General features: G+C 41.0%; 1 protein-coding gene across 6 annotated transcripts in view; it reads right to left on the reverse strand.

Annotated features, from left to right (window-relative positions):
- Fry (FRY microtubule binding protein) overlaps window positions 1-12,324 on the reverse strand; it is a 402,948-nt gene that overhangs the window by 241,616 nt on the left and 149,008 nt on the right. The gene's annotated exons all lie outside the window — the stretch shown is intronic.

The following is a 12,324-nucleotide window of genomic DNA, read 5'->3' on the forward strand; positions in this document are numbered from 1 at the left end:
TTTCTGAAGAAGCCAAAAACCATATTGCTTTGCATATCAGTATTTACCAAAAACACACAGATAGGTAATGCTCAGCAGGATGAAAACCAATTATGTTTATATCAATTTATATCATCACTCTTTCCCAAACATTTACTATGTAACAGAGAACTAAGAAACTGTTGGTTCTTCTCTGTATAAATGATAATCCAACAACACAAAAAAGGAGCGTTGTCATGGTGGAATTGAAGTTATTGGGTGATAAGCTGTGACTACGAGTTAGTGATAAAAATTAAGTACCTTATAGAGCTACAGCCACTATTTCTATTTTTTTATTTCATTGGTGTTCCCAATTTCATGCTCAAAAATAAACATTTACAGTGTAAGTCACAGGGAACAGATCAATTTTGCTCAAAGGCACCACTTACTAAAATCTGAAATTTTAAAAACACAAAATTGGGGGAAATTAAAAATTTTGATTAATTTTATTTATATACCCATGATACAAATTTCACATATACTTAACTTTTTCTTTTCTTTTAAATGTTTCCTTTTCTGCCTGTTTACACTTACCTACCAACAAAGGTTGAAGGATTGGGAATTAGGAAACTCCTTATTCTTCTTATTTTGACCCTGGTATTATTTTAGACAAGTTATTTCTCTACAAAATGAAAAATGTTCCTTTTCACTATCAAATTATTTCTTAGGGGTCTGGGGCCGTGGTTCAGCGGTAGCGCACTTGCCTGGCATGTGTGAGGCACTGTTCGATTCTCAGCACCACATATAAATAAATAAAATAAAGGTATATCAACAATTAAAAAAATATTTTTTTAAAAAATGATTTCTTAGGGCAGGTTCTAAGATTTCCCATACTATAGGGAAGAACCATGGCTTGGCTAAAGCAGAATGCTGGATAATAAATTATTATTATTATTTTAATATTTTTTAGCTTTTAGGTGGACACAATATCTTTATTTTACACTTATGTGGTGCTGAGGATCGAACCCAGTGCCTTGTGCATGCTAGGCAAATGCTCTACCACTGAGCCACAACTCCACCCCGATAATAAATTATTTTATGGAAGTTTTTGGCATGCATTATTTAAATTTTTGGCAACAGATTCACCTTCTCAATAATGTTTTGATAAAATAAGAACATCCATGAAAGAGCACCCACTGGCTGACTGGCAGGAGAAGCTGACAGGGGACCAAAAAATAATTGGGGATTAGAAAGGGATAAATCGATATGAAAATGACCAAGTCATCTACTATGAAATTAATGAAGCAATAGCAAAGTGCTTTGATGAGCTTAAAACTGATAGCAACTATCCACTTGGCATGTCCTGGGGGCCACGGAGAGACCATAGCCCAAAGCCAGGTTATTAACACTGGGATTAAGGACAGTAGAACTAGGACATTGAAGACATGGACAGCATCCCTTCATTTGGAGCTAACACTTTAAAAAGGAAGTTGTCTACCTCACTGAGCAGCACTGACTTCACCTTCAAAGTCATCCAAATGGCCATCTGTTCACAGAGCTGCCTGGTGCAATCCCCCTGGTTCCTGCCTTTTAGAAGGCTCCGGGTAATACAGAAGCACACACATTACCTTCTCCACCCTCAGGCCTTGTTCAGAAGCATTAGAAAATGTAACTGAGAAGGGGAGACTATTTTGCAGGATGGGGAAAGTCCTGCAAGGCATGTTTTTAGAAAGGGTGGGAAATCACCACCCTACTTTGACCAGACAGGCAGGGCTTTGTGTAGGAGGGCGAGGCTGTCAAAACGGAATGAGGGACAGCTGCAGCTCCGCAGGCTGGTGGGGAGAGCAATTCCAACTGTTCAGAAGTGAGGTGGAGAGTAATGAGCTTTGCAGACCGTCAGGCTGGGAGAGGTCACTCTGAGAAATGGAGTTGGAGGGTCATGATTCTGACCCGTGGTGTTGGCCATAGAGAAATTCAAGCTTCTGGTCAGGCCAGGCCTGCTCCACCAGGTACTGACCAGTTTTCCACCTATGTGTCTGACCTATTCCTTTCTCATTCATAGGGTGTATGTGATACTATCCTACCTGCCCTCTACCTATCTGCCCTTCCATGATCTCAAAGGAGATTCTGTGGATGGAAGCGCTCTGTATTCCCAGGGTGCCGGCATCAGAGATGCTCAGGGCTTCATTAATGCCTGAGTGAGAAAATAAGATGGCGGGTGAACACCCTTCAGTCCTCCTTCCTAAGAAACACACTGGTACCTCCCTGGTCATTGTACCAGCTTGCTGGACTTTCAGTTTTTGGTTTAGGGACATGCCCAGGGTGTCCTGCTCTGTAAGTGGCCATTCACCAACTCCAGGAATGTGCTGGTGGTTTGCCTGGGTCTTATCCAAATGCTACTCCAGCCTCTCTGAATAAATACAGGATGGGTGGTAACTGCAGTTGGAGAAATACTCCACCCTACCTCTAGCCTTATTTTCCACCTTCTTTGCTCTCCAGGGGAATTTTTCCTTTCTCTTATCCTTTTAAATCATTTTTAGAAATTAATTTTGTCTATGATTTCTTATATCCCTACCTTTGTGTGTTACTCTCCATGTGTCTAATTTATACTGTGTTCATTAAAACAAGGAGTAGCAAAAGAGTCAGAGAAAGGGCCATGTACATGGCCTTCTTTGGGAATTTTGGGTGAAAGGTAAGAGAGGGGCGGCTATGTGAGAAATAGATCAGTGAAAGGCTGAACCTGGAGTTAAACTAGCAATACTCTCTCCATTGGCCTCCTATTTATTCTTACAGTGGAGGAAACTGAAACTGATGGAGGCCCAATAGTAATCCAGTATGCTGAAAATTTTACCATTTCAATATGTAATAAACATCAAAATCATTAGTAGAACATTTAATATTTTTGCACTAAATATTTGAAATCTGATGCAATTTTTACGGCACCTCTAAGTTTTTATGGCATTAGCCACGAATAGCTATTCTGTCCTTGGAATGTACATCAGTGGCTGGTGACTGCTATATACATCTAAGGGCATAATAGCTACCAGTGGCTGGTGATTCTCTTATTGAACAGCACAGCTCTAGAAATTTCTTGACAATTTTTGTGTCATGAACCTTTTTGGCAGTCTGGTGAAGCCTATGGCTCCTTCTCAGAATAAATTTACATGAATAAAATAAAATCCACAGGTTATAAAGAAAATGAATTGCTTTAAAATGTAATTATAATTTTTTTTCTTTATGGGCCTTTATTTTATTGATTTATTTTTATGTGGTACTGAGGATTGAACCCAGTGCCTCACACACGCTAGGCAAGCATTGTACCACTGAGCCACAAACCCAGCCATAATTAAAAAATTCTTTTAAAAACATAAAATTGTGGTATTGTATACACACAAATTCTTTAATAGTGCCTGATATAAAATAATCCAGAATCAGGTCTAATAATAAATTTTAAATAAAATAATATCTAAAAGCATAAATAAAATTTCCATAAACCTAAAGCACCTGTAATGTGATGAAAATACCTGACTTCTATTGGTAGCAAATAATATTTGCTTTTATTGGTGCTATTAATAATATTGTAGTTTGTCGCCTATATTTGTAATTGAAGAGAATACTAAGTGTCAGTTAGAGTTAGTAAGAAGAGAAATGTAACAGTTTCCCATCTAAGTCCTTCAGTCTGACCCGTGGAGCTGCTCCAGAGCTTGGGCTTTACCTACTATGCCCTGCTGCTCCCAAAGCACCACTCCTTCCAGAGAGCTCAGTTTTCACAGGATGCTTGAAGATGGTCATGAATAACTGTTGCAACTTTGAGAAGCTTTGCCCACTCTCCTTCAAGTTTTCTTTTTCTTTTCTTTTTTTTTAATATTTATTTTTAAGGTGTAGTTGGACACATGCCTTTATTTATTTACTTATTTTTATGTGGTGCTGAGGATCGAACCCAGAGCCTTGCACGCGCTGGGCGAGTGCTCTACCACTGAACTACAACCCCAGCCCCAAGTTTCCTTGATTCTACTTCTTTTTCACTTATGTCACTCACTTTTTCTATTGTCCACACATGCTTTTCAGCATCTCACACTTCTATGATATTCAAATGATATTTAAATACTTGAACTATTCAATAAATGGAAACCATAGGTGTAAAATTGACGCTAGATTATAGAATACCAGCCAGTTACAAGCCTCAGAGCATATCAAGCACATGCAGTATTGCTCATACTTGAATATGATCTCCATTTTCTCTTTGAGACTATGATACATAAAATGGCAACCTCACACAATAAACTCCTTCAAAGAGCACATACACACACATACAGTTTCCAATTGACAAAAAAAATCTCGAATTCCTTATAATCCAAAGGGAAAGAAACATCATTATATTATTATTTTAAATATTTTTGGTTGTAGATGGACACAATATTTTTACCTTATTTATTTATCTATTTTTACGTGGTGCTGAGGCTCGAACTCAGTGCCTCATGCATGCGAGGCAAGCGCTCTACCACTGAGTTACAACCCCAGCCCTTCATTATATTATTAAATACAATTAAAATAATACTCTGGTATAATAGCTAATCCCATTTAAAAAATTCATTTTGCTTTGAGTTGTGGAGGTAATTTGGTGAGCTGAAGCCAGGGTATCTTTCTAATGAAATGGAATATATTAGAGTACATCAGACACAGTAAAGGTGAATACTGTTTATGACACTTTCATCATATAAATATATACACACATGTGAATGCTGGGTGGCAGCAAGTCAATATAAAATGTATTTCTTATTGTGAGTTATCATTTAAAAAGTTTGATGTCCTCATACACTGCTAGTGAGAAGGTAAAAATCGTTCAGCTGCTGTGGAAATAGTTTGGTGTTCCTCAAGTAACATAGAACTAGTAAATAACCCCACAATTTTCCTAGGTATATACCCCAAAGAAATGAGAACAGGTATTCAAACAAGGCACATACATGGTCACAGCAAAACTATTCACAGTAGTTGGAAGGTGGAAACAGCTCAATGTCCACCAGTGCACGAATGCTCACAGATGTCCACCAAATGCTAGTTCCTTTCCTCATCCTTCTTGATTTCATACGGCCAGGGGAATACCATTCATCCACATAAAGGAATGCTGTTAGGATACCTGCTCTAATGTGGATGGGCTTTTACAACATTATTAATATAATTAAAGTTATATTACGTGGCTCGGTGGTAGAGCACTTGCCTCACATGTGTGAGACACTGGGTTTGATTCTCAGCCCCTCATATAAATAAATGAATAAAATAAAGTTCATCAACAACTAAAAATATTAAAAAAAAAAAAAAAGAAATGTCCAGAAAAGGAAATCGACAGAAAGAAGTCAGGGGCCACAGGGAGGGAGTGGTGGGGGACAGTCTCCTGGTTAAGGGTTTTACTTGAATGGTGGAAATATGTTGGGATGAGAGGGAAGTGGTGGCTGTACAACACTGTGAATGTACAACCTGCCACCATAGTGTCACTCGACAATGGCTAATGATATGTGTTTCACCTCACTTATTTTTCAAGTCTGCACGCCCTTGCTCTGGAAGGCTCTGCGTGCCTTGTGCCCACTTGCAGTGCTGCTCCATCTCCACCTAGTGGTGAAGGCATCTTCTGTGGGGACTCCAGCACTAAAGATGCCTGCCTGCCGGGAGAGCCATTGCCCAGCACAGAGGAGCAAGGTCTGCACCTCAAGTGCCATTCAGCTTCATGAGGGTCTACATATTGCACAGATAACCATCAGCCACTTTGAACTTTAGACAGGAAAGAAGGATGGTTTCTAGTTTTCCTCTAGAAAACTAGATTTATGGGTAGTTCTCAAAACTCAATGAATTTTTTCTGGAGGATGGTTTATCTATTTAAAAAATGGGGACAACATTTCCTACCTCAGAATCACTATGAAAATTTGTGCAAGACAGACTAAGAAAGATGCTCAATATAGGCAGATGCTCAAAGCACATGAGTTCCCTTCCTCATTCTTCCTGATTTCTTGAGATACTTGGTGTGGAATTATGAGCTCCAAACAAGATGACTCATACCTGAGTGCTCCTCTGCTTCAAAATCTCAAGGAAAAAAAATTGTGGGTACATGGGGCAAAGTGGCAGGGATCTGGAATAATTATGGAAAGGAAAGGGAGAACCCAAGCATCAAACACAGGGCAGAAACTCAAGTGACCCAAGGCCAAGAGATGAATGCAGCAGGGACCAGGTGAATAGCAGGCAAATAGCAGGAGTGGGAAGAGAAGGAAAGGAAAAATCTACTACCAGACATTCTAGTTAATGCCAAAATGCTACCCCAGTGGGAGTGGGGCGGCAAGAAACACAGGAGGCAAAATATTTGGATATTTTTGCAAGTGGGCTTGCTTGAAAGATTCCAACTCCATATAATTTATTCTATAAAAATGGAATCGAAGGCAGACTGAGCTGTGACAGGTAGTTAGTTATAAATCAAAACAGAACAAAGCACACCAGAAAAGACACATAGACAATCAAGGTCTTTTCAAATGATGAGGTCAAAGAGTAAAAGCAACCCAAAAGGCAATAAGCACAGAAGGAAGGAAGAATCGTGAAATTAATTTGAAATCGGTAGTAAAATTATCAGAAGAGAAAGTACTGCGCCAATTTCAGATTATTCAGATCTGTAGGCGATTCTATAAACTGGTAAATTCTAAAGCACTGGAAAACACAGGGAGCAAAATTTTAAAAAGCAAAAAAAATACCACCATTCTTATACCAGGTAGTGCTCCATTGTAGGGGGACACAATACCTTTATTTTATTTATATGTGGTGCTGGGGGGAACCCAGGGCTCACACATGCTAGGGAGGGCTCTACCACTGAGCCTCACCGCAGCCTCAATGCCCCATATCTTTGAGGTCTGTATTCCAAGAGTACCATGGATGCCTGAGACAGGACAATACTGAACTGTACACATTATCTGAACAGAAGCACTGAAATACTGTGACAGTGCAGCGGATCACAGAGAGGGTCCTGACCAACAGGCAGATGGGATATAGAGCCTGGATGTGTCGAATAAAGGGATGATGGGAGTCCCAAGTGGCAAGAGCAAATGGCATGAGATTTCAACATGTGACCCAAATCAGCATGCAGTTTAAAACTCATCAACTGTTTGTTTCTGGAATTTTCTATGTATGCCTTCAGTTCCTCTCCTCCACCCACTTTAGTCTGCTCCAGCCTGACTTCCTGGCCACACTCCTATTAAAGTGCCCCACAGCCTCTGCTTAGCTAGTGGGCAGGTCTCAGTCCTTCACTTAGATGGCATCTCAGCAGCATTTGGACACTCTTCTCAAAACTCCTCCTTGCTTCCAGGGCTTCATGCTTTACCGGTTTCTCGGGCTGGGTGTGGCTGGCCCCTGCCCACCTCTCCAGGCTCATCTTGCGCTCTCCTGACCCCCTTTCTTCAATCACCTTGGACTCCTCCACCCCCGGGTCTTGGCAGTGCTGTTCCACCTGACTAGATGCCCTTCTCTCTGCTCTTCCCTTTGTTCTTCTATCAGCCCGGGAAGCCTTCCCTTGAGTGTCCAGTCTAAATCTAGAGCTACTAATAAAACTTCCCATTGCTAGCTTGTTACCTTTTCTTTAATGGTACTTATCCCCATATGCAGTAGTTTGTGTATTATGTAATTATTTGTCAATATGCTTTTCTCCAGAGCTCTTTGGACTGTCAATTTTGTGAGGTAGTTTCCATGTTTATTTTGGTCACCATTTTACTCCTTGGGTCCTGGGACGCTAGGTAGAGATCATAAACTCAGTGGCACTCAGTAAGTCATTTTTGAATGAACAGCTCTATGGGTACCTGAATGAATGGGCAAGTGTTCCCGCCCTGGGCAGGGCGGCAGGGCGCGTCAGTGACTTCACCCGAGCAGCTTCAGGCCTTGCATCTTCTTCATGCAAAAGCTGCTCATATTTTTTTGGTCTCTCAGATATCTGCTTGACCAAAGTCCCACTTTGGCTTAGAGAAGCACAATGGAGCATCGGCTGGAGGCAAAGGCGGGGCGAGGAGCCAAGGAAAGCCAGCTGGGAGAAAACGGTCTCAAGTGCTTCAGTGTTTGATTTCTTATTTCCCTGACATATTCTCCAACCAGGTCGGAAGTCAACGGGACTCTCCCTAACAGTGTATTGCAGACCTGGAAAGTGCAGCAGCTATGTGGGTGGGAGGAAGGCAAAGCTTGGGGTACAGGAAAGGCAAAAAGAGGAGAAGCTCTGGAGATGGGTCAATGCCCAGGAGACCTGGGGACAGTGGACCTTATTAGCTGTGGAGACAAACCCCTCAAGCCTAAGCTGCTAGGGACTTATTCCAACTTTCCTCTGGGAGCAGCAGATACGACTAACACTCACCACCCTTCTGGATGCCCCCAAATGCCTATCAAGGTGGAGAGCTGGGATGTCCATCCTCTTACTTTTTGCATTTTAAGGGAGAGATTCCTCACTGAAGTTATTTCACATCAATGCCTTTCAAAGCAGGGTTTTAGTCCTACTAAAGACTGCTGGCATCAAAGCCATAACATCTATCATATGATTTTAAAACTCTTTTTATCTACTTAGGAATAACTGGAGATGATAGAAAGTCCAAGCGCAGGTATCTAACTGGGACCGACCTGAGGCTGGGAAGGGTGCGGGGGAGGGAGGGATGGAAAGAGGATGGGTAACAGGTGCTGGGGTGCAGCTGGACAGGAGAAATAGCTCCTAACATTCTATAGGATAGTAAGAGAACTATGGTTGATGACAATTAATTGAATGTTTCACAATAGCCAGTAGGGAGGATTTTGAATGTTCCCAACACAAAGAAAAAATGAATGTTTGAGATAATGAATATGTCAATTATCCTGACCTGACCTGATCATCCCATATTGTACACATGTATTGAAATGTTACATTGTACCCCATATGTAGGTACAATATTAAGTCGATTAATAATCACAGTAGATCTAACTTAAAGCACCACTCCTGCGTCTGTTGATTTGCAGGTTGAGAAAGGAGGTGGGCAGTCCTGGCCAGTCAGACTGGAAGAATCAGCTTTTGGGATCCAGTGGCACCTTATAAAACAACATGACTTTCCCAGCCATGTTTAGTCATTTAACTACTTCTCCTCGCAGCTGAGTTTTTTTTAAAACTTTCCTCTCCATATCCCATTCTAATCCCACTCATTCTCCAATTTACTACCATTCCAGCTCCTTGGGAACGAGTGTGTCGTGACCACCATGGAACTTTCTGGTCCTCACTTGGCTTCACCTGTTGGCAGCCTTTGGCATTATTGCTCAAGTCTGCTTTTGACACTTTTGCTTTACCAGGCTCCTCTTCTGTTCTTTTTGCCTCTGTTCTCTTCCTACCGCTGTGACTCCATCATGTTATGGGCTCCTCCTCATTGGTCCCTCGCTGGAATGATGAGAGTAACTCAAGAGGTCCATAGTCAGATGCTTTACTTCACATATATACGTATAGCCTAGGATTTTTTAACTACATCCATGGCTCAGCTATTGCCTGATGCTTTTTTTATTTCTCATGTCTCTCTCCAGCAGACCTTTGCCACAGGTTACCTCTTTTCATCGTCTTGTCCATCTCAACCTGATACTCCTCAGATACTGAAATTCAACATGATCTGATATGAGCTCACCATTTTCCTTCCTCAGTTCCTACCTTCCCCTTTATTGCGTGAATGACACTACCATTCACTAAGTCACTCAGGTTAGAAATTCAAGTTTTTCTTTCTTTCTCATTCCCCATGTCCAAAGACTGAGCAAGCCCTGTTGATCCTACATCTTAGATACCCCACTGTCTTCTCACCCTCATCTCCACCATCATTGTCTAATGAAGGTGCCTGTCATTATTCTATTCATCTGTGATAGTCTTCTCACTAGTCTCTTGGTTCTCCTTAATGCTGCTAGATGGTTCAATGGCTGTCTATCCCTCTTGGGATAAAGCTCCCCATTGGTTGTATAGAGGAACCCTTCCTACTTCTCCAACTTCATGCAATCCTCTGTTTTTCAGCCACAGGGAACTGCCTGCCGTGGCCCCAATGCATCATTCACTCCATGCTGTTATGATTTGCCTTGAGCAGTCTATTTTCTCTTTTGCCTTAATCCAATCCCACTGCTCACCTATTCCTGTGACTTCCCCAGTTGAAGTGAAATGCCCTTCTTCTGGGGTCCAGAAGCACTTGTTACATGGCCTTATAATTAGTAGTTATTTGCCTTTCTCCCCACTAAACTGTGAGCCCTTTGAAGAAAGTAGAAGGCTGTGCCTCTCATTTCTGAATTATCAGCATCTAGAGTTGTGCCTGGCTCATAAGAGATTCTAAAACGTCCTACCTGAATAAATAATAAATAATAATAATTTAAATTTGAGCATGAGGTTTATGGGGTTGTGGGTGAGCGCAAAAGCAATAGGTGTGAGACCATCCCTTTCAATATATTAAATTCATAAAACATATTTTTTGGGGCGGGGGGTGCATCTGTCAAGATTTTCTGTAGAAACCTACAGAAACAACAGAAAGGAGAACAATTATTTGTTTCATATAGATCAAAGGCTAAAAAAATCACATGGCAATATGGAAAATCTTATTTTTATTAAATATCCAATTCAAGAGATGTACGTTCTAGACATTAATTTTGATGTCTGCCATTACCACAATATTTTCTTAAATGTCATAAGTTCAACCTTTAGAAACAAAGGAGGCAGATGCAGGCTGTGACCCATGAAATCTTCAATGCTTGCCACACACTTGTCAACTGCAAGGCTAATTTTCATGTAACATGCTCAAGTAGCTGATTGTTAACAAAGAAGTAGCTCTAACCAAGAAAGACAATGAGGTCTTATTTTAATGTTTTCTTTTAATACATATTCACGTCCACAATGTTTTTGAATTTCACAGATGGAGAAATGGAGGCATTTAAAAACAAGGATTATGGTCAGAGAATAAATCTAAAAATTGATCTTATTTCTGCAAACTTTCCTCGGAAGTTCTGTCGATGGCATTTCACTGGGTTTTATTCATTTCTTCTGGGTGACTGCTCATGAACCACAAGTCTGTGGTGTTCTAGGAGGTAACTATTGACCTGATGGACAACCATGGCCCTGTGGGAACTACATGAACTGAGTTCAGTGTCACCTGCATCCTGGTGGACTGCCTGGTAGGGCCAGACACAATAAACACGTGGAAACAGAAAGTTGTTTGCTTTGTGACGGAAAAAATTCCTGACATTTCTCAAGAAGCACAGTGCAGAGAAGTGGACCAAGAACTGCTCAGGGTTGGCCAACGATGCCTGAAAATAAGGCTGGCCTTGGGAAGCAGCCTCATCCCAGCCTTGCTTATTAAATCATCTGCCACCATGGGACAGTCAAACGTAGCTGTGGGGAAATGTGTAAAGAAGTAGAGTCCCCATTCCAATTTCAAACAATGCAAGCCCTTACCCAACCCTATGCTTTATTTGGAGGATGAAAATAAACACACTGGCAGGATTGATTGCTAATAACAGATCATATAATGAACTACAAAGGGGTTCTACGCCAGGTAGACCACTAACTCCCCCCCCACACACACACACACAAACACACACAGAGAGATTAATTCTTTAGCCAGTTAAGAACACAGACTTGGTAGATTAAAAACAAACAAACAAACAAAAACAAACTCTTCTCTCATGTGTGTGTTTATATATATTAGTTGTTGATGAACCTTTATTTTATTTTTTTTATTTATATGTGGTGCTGAGAATCGAACTCAAGACCTCACATATGCTAGGCAAGTGCTCTACCACTGAGCCACAACCTCAGCCCTCTCATGTACTTCTAGTAACAACAACAAAATAGGGGAAGCTTAGCAAAAAATAATCTGATTCTTGGTTTTGAAACACCAGCAATGAAGACTAAGGCCTCATCTGTCCTGAAGGTGCTGAGCCCAGGCCTTTGCATTAGCTCCTCCTTCTGCCTAAACCCTCTCTCTCCAAGATACCCCACATGACTAGACCCTGCTCTTTCTTCAGATCTCTACCCATCAACAAGATCTTCCCCGCCCATCAGCCACAACTTAAGGCTTCATTGTCCTGTTACTGTAATCTCTCTTCCTTGCTTTATTTTATTCAAAATGTGTTTTACTCTCTGAATAACAAATACTCACATATTCATAGTCTGTGTCCCACCTCCACCGGAGTATAAGATCAGAAGGAGAAGGAATGTTGTAGGTGTTGTTCTCTGCTGTAATTCTAGTACCCAGAACAAAGACTGGCGCGTGATAGATGCTCAAGGAATATTAAGTGAATGAATAAATGAACAAATGAATTTTGTTGCAATTTAATCTCCCTTCTCTCTATTGTGTAACATACCTTAATGTGCCAAGT

This window comes from Marmota flaviventris, chromosome 4 (genome assembly GCF_047511675.1).
Source record: "Marmota flaviventris isolate mMarFla1 chromosome 4, mMarFla1.hap1, whole genome shotgun sequence".
Taxonomy (NCBI): domain Eukaryota; kingdom Metazoa; phylum Chordata; class Mammalia; order Rodentia; family Sciuridae; genus Marmota; species Marmota flaviventris.